The following is a 12,324-nucleotide window of genomic DNA, read 5'->3' on the forward strand; positions in this document are numbered from 1 at the left end:
TTTACTATCATAAACTTCCCTGTCTGCCTCTTACTTGACACATAAAATAAACAATAAACCTCTCCAGAGTTTCTAAGAATCTTAGTCTCCTCCCCTTTTGTTATTTTAATTGTCTTTTTAAAATTAATTTGTTCTAGTATTAAACAGAAAGATACATATGTATAATACTGTTCAAATGTTTCTTTATCAATATTTGATAAAAAAGATAAAAGTTTTGCTAGTGAATTCATTACAGCAAAAGGAAATAATGTATGAAAGGACAATAAATTTACATTTACATCTTCTGTGTAAAAAAATGTTTTATTTTTTTAAACGATTTGCTGAGTTTCCTTCATCAACACTGTAAAATAAGTTCTTTTAGTGTTACTAATACTGTTTCTAACTGTTCATAACATTTTCATATCATTTACTAAAATGTTATGCATTGATGATGACTTTCTAGCCAGTAAAGCCAGTTTAACCGGTTTTATTGGGCGATTAACATTTCCTCAATCCAGTGGTTGACAGGAGTTTTTAATAATCTGCTGATCATCTCTATATCATGAACAGCAATATTTGGAATAAACACAACAATATTATGACAACCATGGAAACAAATCATGCTCACACGCTCCGATACGATTAAATGAAAGTCCTTGAATAAGCATTTTTAGCATATCTAAAAATTACAATTTTAAAATCAGTCAGCGCTATAGAAATGTATCTACATATTTACAAGTAAAGTTTTATAATATGAAAAGGCTGTTTTCTATGATCTTTATATCCAGTGGCCATGGTGAGATTAAAGTCTGGGACACACTTAGCGATTGTAAGGCTGATTATGAATGTAATTTGATACTTACGACTGATCATGCCCAAACGAGTCAGAGCCAGTTGCGTTCAGTCAGTGTTTAAATTCTGTGTGTAAGTATTTAAATCTGCTTCAGTCGAAGGAAACAGTCTTTGTGTGTTGAGCTCAGTCAGTCTTCATGTTTTAGCTAATGTTTTAAGTGTGTCCCCGGCTTAAGTGAACATGTTCCTCCAATCTTTTGTTAAAAAAGAATAAAAAACAAGAGTGACCAACTGATTCTAGAATAGATTTGTCACGATCACTGTCTGTTCCTGTCAGTTCCTGGACTTCATTTTCCATAATCCTCCCTGCCAATCACATGCACACTCCACACCAATCACCAATTGCCACACACACCTGTAGATCATTACCTGGACTATAAAAGATTTACACACACACCACCTCATTGCGAAGTCTTGTTAACCTGTGTTGCAATTCTGAGCGTTTATTATCCTGTCTGTTCCCGTTACTGCCTGTTACCCGTTATCGACCCGTTGCTGCCTGCCTTTGATCCTTGCCTGGTATTCTGTTCTGTGAGTGATATCTGCCTGTCCTGACCATTGCCTGTATCCTGACTACGATTCTGTCTGTCCCTTGCTGTTCCTGTTTGACCCTTCCTGTACGACCACGTCCTTTTATAATAAAGCTTGCAAATGGATCTCTGCCTGAGTCTCGCCTCGTTACAAGATTCCAGAACAAGGATTCAGAATTGGAATCAATCCCCCCTAAAAAGTGGAAATTTCACCATCACAGACGTGTGACACAAACGTTGACACATCGTCACCATATAGCTTACAGTTGTGCTTGAAAGTTTGTGAACCTTCAGAATTTTCTGTATTTCTGCATAAATATGACCCAAAACATTTTCGGATATTCCTAAAAGTAGACAAAGAGAACCCAATCAAACAAATGAGACAGGATATTATACTTGGTCATATATTTATTCTGGAAAATTATACAAAATTACATATCTGCGATATGTAAAAAAAAATTACATATCTGCGATCTGCAAAAGTATGTGGAGCTTTAAGATTAGCAGAAGGTGAATCTCAGAACTGTTTTGAGATGTTTTCAGTCAATTGGATGACATTCAGGTGTCAGTGTGTGCCCTGCTTTATTTAAAGGGAACCCTGGGTATTAAGACTTGTGTGGCCTAATATAATGTAAATGATGTCTCTTACTGAAATGTGTAGTAGAAAACCCATGAAAGAATGAAGATGACACATCAGAGTTTGATCAATGATCTAGTCTACGATCACGATCACAGTAACTAGATCATCTTCAGATCCAGCAGTGCACCACACGTGACATGATAAAGCATCTCTTCCAGAGAAATCTGTCCTGATCAGCTGCAGAGAGAGACACGACAGACAAACATCATCCACAGTTATCAAAGTTCATCTTCAGGAGCAGCAGTGTGAGATTCAGATCGACCCAAAGATGAAGTTCCTCTCCAAATAATTTCATTTTAAACTGTTTCTAATAATGTAATTTTATTTGTATACATTTTATTATTGTATATAATTATATTTTATGATTTAAATTATGCAAATATGCTTTATTATTTCCATGCAAATGCAAGATATTCTTTCATGTATCTTTGAAACTGGACACTTCTCTTCTTCTCTTGAAATGCTTTGGCTCTCATAAATCAGTAAAGAAAGAGATTGTCTCATTCGGTGTCACTTTTACTTAAAGGATTAGTTCACTATAAAATGAAAATTAACCCAAGCTTTACTTAAGCCATCCAATGTGTATATGACTTTCTTCTTTCTGATGAACACAATCGGACTTATATTAATAAATATCCTGACGCATCCGAGCTTTATGATGGCAGTGAACGGGATCAACGAGTATGAGCTGAAGAAAGTGTCTCCATCATAAACGTACTCCACACGGATCCAGAGGGTTAATAAAGGCCTTATGAAGTGAAGCGATGTGTTTGTGTAAAAAATATCCATATTCAAACAAGTTATGAAGTAAAATATCTAGCTTTCATGCCTTATGTATTCAGCTTACAAAAAAAAAAAAAAAAACTTGAAAAGGGGAAGGTGTAGGACGTAGCGTAATCTTTTTTAACTGTGAGAGTTTTACACTTTCTTCATAAGTCTGGCCGACATTATAAGCTTTTTAAAATGACTTTCAATTTGTTCATAAGACTTCTGTGGTATGTTCTTATTCAGAGTCTTAAAACGCTATAAATCAAGCCTCGGTAGTTTTGTAATCAATTAAATTTATTCAAATTGGTTGTTCTTTTTATAATAAACAAACAAAAACGTATAAGCAAATAAAACTTCATCACTGAAGTATAAGATACAATAATCAGGCTTTGAATCAAATGTGTATCAGCTCTGGGCAAATGTGTGTTCATCTTTTTATTTTATGTTACATCTTCTGTTGTTTAATGAATGTTTATTGCATTATGTAAGTGTTGTGTGTTACCATGATGGTGTTTTGTGTTTGCGTGAATTACTCTGTGCACCTTCTATATATTAGTATATACTTCAGCTCGTGGAAAAGCTACTTGTGACGATTCTTCATGTGGCTTTCTCATTTACCACCTGGATTATATGGAGGTTGTCAGTATATGTTAAAGGTACAAAACAGATTTTAGTAGTAGTGTGCATTGTTGAATTTACTGGTTTACATTCAAACTTCCAACTGAACCAAAAGTTAAAACAAATTTCCCATCACTCACTGAGAGAGATGTTTAATACACATATTTAAATATTTTATTACAGACGTTTTTCACACTTTTTGAAACGGCAATGCTTTTCTTTAATTATTTATTACATTCTATAATAACTTTTCCTTTATGCGAAGAAAAAACATACATGTGTTAGTTTTGATGCAGTAATTTGTTTAATGTTAAAAGTACATATTCTCAGTTCCTTAAACCAAAGAAGAGCAGAGCAGCAAACAAGCTTTATTCAGTATCAGATAGTGTATCATATTGAGTTTCTGCTGGTCTTTGCTGTAGAATCTGAAGTTCATCTGGATTCACTGAAACAGGAGGTAGAAGAGCAGAGGAGACAAGAGCAGGAGGAGGCTTCCCTTATACACTCCGTCTAATCAAGACAGCAAGGAAATTCGTATTAATGAACACCACACTACTACTACTATCACTACTGCTACTACTAAGAAAACTGCATGTTCTTTGTTGATCAATTTCTCACAACTTTTTAAAAACAATAAAAACTTTGAAAATACTTGACTAATTCATCAGCTTCTCCTTTTCATGCTGCTATAGCTTTACACTATTTTTGACTACTTTTAATATTGTGCTGCTTATTAACAATCACATGTTCATATTGAATTATTATTGTTTGTAAATTGGCCTCATTTTGAGTTACTGTGGATGAGATCAAACTGCTAGTGCATGATGAAATAAAGGCCAATACCTGCTGCATTGCAAAGATCAGTGTCACAGCAGCTATAAGTCACTGTCCCTCCGGTTGGTAGCTGTACAGTCCCTGGTTCACATCCAGCTGCGCACCCTTTAACTGTGAAAGACACCTCAGAGGACCCTGTAAAAAAACTCACATAAATGCTCAAATAATAGGATAATAAAAAAAACCCCAAGATTAGCAGTTTACAAGTATACTTTCTCTCCAGCAGTATGATCACTTATACAGCAGATTTCCACATTATTCTGGACTTACCAATAGGTTGTTCTACCGTACCGCTTGCACATTTAAAATTTCCATCTGGACATGTCTCCACTTTCAGTTCACAGGAGCCCGTCAACTCAGATGTGCACGAGTAACACTTGAGAGAATATCCTTACAAACAGAGAAAGACATTGAGTTAGCTCTCTACAGTATGACTAGCAAATAATACATTTCAATATTTGATGTTTTTTGTACCTCCAGTGAGAAAAATGAAAAGAAGAACAACGGAGACTTGCAGATCCATCATGTGTCAGAAACAGAAGGACTATACAGAAATAATGCTTCAGGTTCTTTTATGTCTGTTCAGAAAGGGTTGGGTTTAATAAGGACACATTGTGAAATCTGCAAGGCACTATTGTTGTGGTCTTTGTTAGACTTTAGTTAACATTAAGACACGTACGCACAGGAGTTATAATGCTGAACTTCTTTACTAGCATGCCATGAACTTAACTCGCCAAGTTGGCCACAAGCCATACACCAGTGGGTCATACCAACTACACAAACTGTGTGGGGGTGTCCTAGACAGAACCATTCACTGCATATACTACATCCCCCTTCTTAAGCTTTGAACAAAGTATTAATCAGACATACAGCAAGGACAGTATGCTGTAAATATCACCAGTGTATAAAATAAACATTTGCTATGAACAAACAATATTAACACTAGTCTAGCATACTTAAGTAAGCACATAATCTTTAAACCGTGCCGGTTGTCTGACGATACGTCCGGCTCTTGTGCATTCCGGACCTCGCACACTCCTTTCCACATCTTGAGGTAGCTCAGTTGGAGCAGCTTTTGGAACAGTATCGTTGCACAAGTCATTGTCAGTGTACATGGAACAGTCATGTTGTGAGTCATGTTTGATTGACCTGTCAGGCCTGAGGTGGCGTCTGTTCCTGCGGTAGATTGTTCCCGATGATATGACAACATTGTATGAGCGGGGCTCATCTCGGATACTGACAACTGTAGCTGGTTTCCATGTGCTTTTGATTCTCATATATACTCTCTGTCCCCCCTTTAAGGCTGGAAGTGGAGCTGCTGTTCTATCATACCATCTCTTTTGCTGTGATTGAAGATGCTGCAGCGCTTCCTGGATGTGTTTAGGTATAGAAGGTTGCAGAACAGCTTTGCTGACCGGTAAAGTGGAACGTAAGACTCTGCCCATAAGGATCTGGGCTGGAGAGTATTTGAGACCAGTGACAGGAGTGTTGCGGAGAGTCAATAAAGCTAGGTGAGGGTCAGTGCCAGACTGAGCAGCAGCTTTCAGCATAGTTTTGACGGTCTTTATGGCTCTCTCGGCCATGCCGTTGGACTGGGGGAAGTTTGGACTGGAGTGTGTGATGTTGAAACCCCAGTCATGAGCAAATCGAGTCATTTCAGCACTGGCAAAGGGTACATGATCTGCAATCAGGATCTCAGGCACACCATGTCTGGCAAACACTGCTTTGAATTGTGCTATCAGTGAGCCTGACGTTTTGTCTGACAGCTGTAGGACTTCTGGATATTTAGAGAAATAGTCCACAATCAGAAGAAATGAACGTCCTTGAAAGTCAAAAATGTCAGCAGCTATTTTCTGCCAGGGTCCCTCTGGAACTGGATGTGAGATAAGTGGCTCCTTTTGATTTTCAGGACAACTCTCTTGACAGCAACTACAGGCTTCCACCATGTGACGTACGGCTTCAGTGAGTCCTGGCCAGTAGAAGCATGATCTGGCGTGTGCTAGAGACCGCTGTATACCCTGATGTGCCACATGAAGTCGTTTCAGCACTTCTGGTCGCAGTGCACGAGGGATGATAATGCGATCGTCTTTCATGAGTAGCTCATCATCTATGCTAATAGTGTGTCTGACTGGCCAGTAAGCTTGAGCAGCCAGTGGGACATTTTTCCTTCTGTCCGGCCATCCTTGCTCATGTAGCTGCCGTATCAGGTGAAGCTCAGGATCTGACTGTGGCTTGTTGGATCATGTGCATGATGTTACCACAGAGCGATTCTCCATTCACTGCGTAGATGACTTTCTCTTCACTCAGGTCTAGACTCTCTGTTGCATCAGACTGAATGTACGCTCTGGACAGCGTGTCTGCGATGAGCATTTGGTTGCCTGGAGTGTAAACAATGTGAATGTCATACCTTTGTAGCTGGAGCAGCATTCTTTGAAGGCGTGCTGGTGCGGCGCCTATGGGTTTGGAGAATATCGCCTCAAGTGGTTTGTGATCTGACTGAACTCTAATGGGCACACCGTAAACATACTGGTGGAACTTTTTCAGAGCGAAAACTATGGCCAGTAGTTCTTTTTCTATCTGGGCATAGTTCTTTTCAGCCGCAGATAGCGCTCTCGAAGCATATGCAATTGGTTGCTGTTTCTGCATTAGAGCAGCCCCCAAGCCATCTTTTGAGGCATCTTCCTGCACTTCTATAGGCTCCTTTGGGTCAAAATGCCCTAGAACAGGTGCAGTTGCTATAGCTGTTCTGAGTTTTTCAAGTGCTGACTGCTGTTCAGGATGCCACTGCCAGTCTATATCTTTCCTTAGCAACAGCCTGAGCGGTGCAGTGAGGGTGGCTTCGTTGGGAATGTATTGTGCCAGGTAGCGTGTCATACCTAGCAGACGTTGAAGGGCTTTTCTGTCAATAGGAGGGGGAAATTGCAATATTGCTGAAACCTTGCACTCATCAGGCTTCACTCCCTCTGCGGTGATCACATGGCCAAGGTAAGTCACCTCGTTGACCATATACTGCAGCTTGTCTTTGTTGAATTTCACGTTTAGACTCACCGCTCTGTTCATCACTTTCTCTAGGATGGCATCATGCTCTGCTTTGGTGGATGCCGCTATGATCATATCATCGGCCACCATGAAAACACCTTCAATGTCTCCAAAGCTCTCTGAGTTCAAACGTTGAAACACCTCGCTCGCTGACTTTATGCCAAAAGGCATGCGATGAAAACGATACCTGCCCCACGGCGTATTGAAAGCACAGAGATCCGCTGACTCCTCATCTAGTTGAATCTGCCAATAGCCATCCTTCTCATCCAGGATGGTGAACAACTTTTTGCCAGCTAACTTACTCCGTATGTCCTCCAGGGTGGGAATGTTGTAGTGCTGGCGGAGTATGGCCCTGTTGAGGTCTCTGGGGTCCAGGCAGACTCTCAGTGCGCCGTTTTTCTTTTCTGTGATGCACAGACTGCTAACCCATGCAGTGGGTTTAGAAACTTTGCTTATAACACCCCGTTTTTCCAATTCATCCAGTGTCTCTCGGAGTCGGTCATGGACTGCATACGGGATCTTCCTGCAGCCGTGTATTACAGGAGGAATGGAAGGGTCAGTGTGAATATGGTGCAATCCTGGAAACTGGCCCAAACCTTGAAACACTGATGCATAGCGGCCGAGGAGCTCAGTTTTTGTGGTGGGCGATGATGGTGTGAGGGCGTCTACTTTTCTTATGAGGTCCAACTGCACACATGCCTGTCTCCCAAGTAGGGCTATATCTGATGCTGTAGTCACAAAGAACATCATGTCAGTTGTTTTATTTTTAGCCTGCACATGGAGTTTAACAACACCTTCTGGTTTGATGCGGGTGCCTCCATACGACACAAGCACAGTATTTGTCTTTTGGATGTTCACAGGAACCTGAAGCTGATCAATGATTTTCTTTGGAATGACGTTTGCTTCAGCGCCCGTGTCGAGCTTGAAGTTGACAATTGTGCCTGCCATGCGCAGATTTGTGTGCCAGCCTGTGTCTGACGTGTTTGAGTGAGCTACAGTGCCGACAAACAATGTGTCTATCCCAGATATCTCAGTATCTATGTCAAGCGTGTCCATTTTGGCTTTTGATTTGCACACAAGTGCAAAGTGGTTCTTTTTGCCACATTTTTTACACACTTCATTATAGGCAGGGCACTGTCTTGGCATGTGAATGCGTCCGCATTTGCCGCAATTTTTTGAATGTCCTCTAGTTGGCGCTGTCATTTGTTTGTGCACTGCTGGTTTGTTTGATCTCCATTTAGGCTGCTGCCCCTTTTTTGTAATGGCATGCACAAATTGTGTTTCTGATGATGCTGCCATAGCTGTAACTTGTGCCCTCGCGACTTCTTTAGCTCTGCACATGTCAATGGCTTTTGAAAGTGTCAAATCAGATATGGACAGCAATCGTTCACGAAGCCCAGAGTCAGTTATGCTGAATACTATTTTATCTCGTATCATGAGATCTTCAGTTTCTCCAAATTCGCATGTGCGTGCTTTGTTTCTTAGCTCCGTGACGAATCTGTCTATGCCTGCTTGCTCAGAGAATGTGTGGGCCCAGAACTGATGTCGTTCAAAGACGGTATTCTTTCGCGGAGCACAGTATTTCCGCAGTGCTGCGAGGACCTCTGATAATTTTTTACGTTGTGGATCCTCGTATTCGATCTCGAGCGAGTTATAAATGTCTAGCGCCTCTTCTCCTATGCAATGCAGCAGCACAGCGATCTGTCTCGTCTCAGATTTATCCACTAGCGCTGAGGCAGTAAGATACAAATTAAATCTTTGTTCCCACTTACGCCAATTTTCAGCCAAGTTCCCCGTCAGAGACAAAGGTGGCGGCGGATGAAGCATTTCCATTTTGTCAATCTCGTTAGCACGTAGGGCTCGCTAGAATAATCTGGCAGTGCTGCTTTTCATCACTGTTTGCCCGCGCCGCGGTGATCTTCAGTCACTACTTGATGTGCGCGGTGTTATTCAGTGGATACAGTGGCTTCTGACACCATGTTGTGGTCTTTGTTAGACTTTAGTTAACATTAAGACACGTACGCACAGGAGTTATAATGCTGAACTTCTTTACTAGCATGCCATGAACTTAACTCGCCAAGTTGGCCACAAGCCATACACCAGTGGGTCATACCAACTACACAAACTGTGTGGGGGTGTCCTAGACAGAACCACTCACTGCATATACTACACTATGAAATTTACTGCTAAGAAAAGGGAATCTGAAACAAGCAGAATGAGTTTCTGTGGAAAAACTCCATCCCAGTACTTCTCCAGAAACAATTTGATAGTTACACATTTATTTCCTATTCCTAGTATTCCGTGCTGCTCTTTGTTAACATAACTCAAATGTTGTCTCACACACATGCTCACACAAATTTCTAACACTGAGGTTATAGTTTGAGATAAATCAATTATACTGTAACAAGAAATAATTTTCTTTGGTTAACTGTTTGACAAACCCATTCTACAGATCCTACACTCCAAAAAAGGCTGGGTTAAAAACAACCCATTTGGCAACCCAGCACTGGATAAGTACTGGACCGAACAAATGCTGGGATAAAGTAACCCAGCAAGTTGGGTTGTACAATTTAACCCAAATTCTGCTCACACCGTATTCCTGTGTTCTTGTTCTCCTGGTGTTTTCCTTGTGTTTGCTGCTTCCTGTGTTTGTCTATTTTATGGAATACTGGAATAAATTACTGCACCTGGATCCTCTTCTCTGGCTCCCTAGTGAAAAAAGTATGCTAAGTAAACTTACAGCAAGTATATTTCAATTGTGTTAATGATTAGTTAACTTAAAGTGTGCTATTTTGAAACAACTAATTTTGTACCGAGTATATTTTAGTTGTAATTAAGTTGTATAAAAATACAACTTTAAGTATATTAAGTGTACTTTTGTGTGCTAAATTGGACCAACTTCAAGTATACTTAGTACACTTTAAGTATATGCCTGTGTAGGGACTAATTACATGCTTGATTAGTGATATTAAAGTGTACTTAATTTGTGTTATAAGTATATTTTATTTGTTTTAAGTACATAAAGCGGGGAGTCTGTCAGGTTCGGTGATCGGAGCAGCTGGAGGAATCACTGCATTAGCTGGTTTAATTTTGGCACCGTTCACTCTTGGGGCGTCTCTGATGGTTACTGGTGTTGGTGTTGGAGTAGGAGTTGCAGGTGGAGTAACAGGTGCTGCATCCACCATTACTAACACTGTACAACAAAAATCATTCAGAGAGAGCCTTGAACAAATTCAGCAGAAGTATAAATCTGCAAGCGAACCAATTCTCACACCACTGAATACACTGAGAAAGGTTCTGAGAAAAACACAAAGTTCAGTGCTTTTTTCAGCAGATCAGCTTTTGACAATGTGCAAATATCATGCAATTTAGACAGAAGGAATGTTTTGTGTGCCACACAAGTCATAAATTTGGCTCTATTGGCAAATGTTAGCAGAATTGCTTCGCAGACTGCAAGAGTAGGGCGAGTTGTAGCAGAAGCAGTCTCAGGAGTGTTAAGTGGACTGTTAGTCATACTTGATGTCGCCTTCATAGTGATGGATTCTGTAGACATTCACCAGATGAGACAGGGAAAAGTAGATGATCCAGAAAAGGTCCAATCCAGTGTGCTTAAATCCATTGCAGAGATGAGGAGAACACATAATGAGCTTTGCAATGTCCAGAAGGAAATACAAACAACAAGAGAGGAACTAAAAGACTATATAGAATTGGCCAGGGGTGACAGAGAAATAGACAATGATTTAAATAGTTTAAACATATATACATGATTCCACTCAGAGAATTAGGCAACATTATACATGAGCATGCAGTGAAGGGAAAAAAATTCAGTTTTTGTAGAAATCAGTCTAAATATTTAATATGTTGATCTGAAACAACCAGAATTCATGTGTATATAGCGCTTTTTACAATACCGATTGTTTCAGTAAAATTATGCAACAAAGATTGTTTTAGCTGAACAGCTTTAGAAGAAAATAGTGTCATTGTTCAGCTTAAGTCGGTTGATTCAGCCCTGTTGTAAAAATCATCCGTTATTAATTTAGTTAATTTCATCTATACAGCAGCTCTGGAGAAAGGTGATGTCATTGTCCAGCGCATTTCATTTCTCATACAATAGTGTCGATGCAGGCGGATCAGTAATATTGTTGAATATTAAATGACCCCAGCTAAGCAGGCCAGAGGAGACAGCAGCAATGAGATCAAACTCCAACAGGTAGCAGAATGGACACACACACACACACACACACACAAAACCCATCACAACATGAAATAGACACCTGAGTAAGTGATGTGTGTGTGCTATTATGTAGAATTCACTGTCTTCTTTTATCTTCAGGTGATTTCATCTAAGGCTATGGCTGAAGAAAGTTATAGTTTCTGTGTTTCTCTGTTTTCTGTTCTTGTTTCTCTTTCCTTCAGTGATTCTGCTTGTTAACAGCAGGTGTTCATCACTAATGCTCAATCATCACTTAATTAATCACTTAATTTCTGTATCTCATTAGCTTGTGTTATTTAGCAGTCTGTAGTGAGGACACAAACACAGACCAGTAATTTTAACAGGGTTTTGCTGGGTGGCTCTTTAATGGTCTTGGAGGGTCTGTTCTTGACCACACTTCTAGTCTTGATTGGTCATGGTCTTGGATGTCTGCGTCTGCAGATTCAGCATTGCTTGTCGGTTGAGTCTTGTAAGGTGGTTTGCAATGTTTAAAGTTTAAAAGGGTGACAAACAACATCCTTGAGGAGACCCCGTTGAACAAAATAACTGTTTAGAATATACATCATTAATTTTAACACACTGTGACCTTCCTGTTAAAAAATCTAAAATCTATCCAGCAACATTTAAATCAATATTAAAATGAGATATTAATTTCTCTATTAAAAAATGTGGCTGAATGGTATTAAAAGCAGAAGAGAAATCAATAAATAAAAGCCTGGCACATGCCTTAGGTTTTTCCAGATGTTTATAAATAAGATTTAAAAGATAAAGTATAGCATCCTCCACACCTCTACCCTCTCTATAGGCAAACTGTAATGGATTCAGGCTAGTCTCTATTTGCTATAAAATCA

The 12,324-nt window shown here is 39.7% G+C and overlaps 2 protein-coding genes across 9 annotated transcripts in view; one reads left to right on the forward strand and one right to left on the reverse strand.

The window, feature by feature from the left end:
* Positions 1-12,324, forward strand: part of LOC127508098 (uncharacterized) — a 320,544-nt gene that overhangs the window by 221,802 nt on the left and 86,418 nt on the right. The gene's annotated exons all lie outside the window — the stretch shown is intronic.
* Positions 1-12,324, reverse strand: part of LOC127508169 (trypsin I-P1-like) — a 74,246-nt gene that overhangs the window by 28,277 nt on the left and 33,645 nt on the right. The window lies entirely within an intron of this gene.

Source organism: Ctenopharyngodon idella, chromosome 3 (assembly GCF_019924925.1).
Source record: "Ctenopharyngodon idella isolate HZGC_01 chromosome 3, HZGC01, whole genome shotgun sequence".
In the NCBI taxonomy this organism is placed as follows: Eukaryota; Metazoa; Chordata; class Actinopteri; order Cypriniformes; family Xenocyprididae; genus Ctenopharyngodon; species Ctenopharyngodon idella.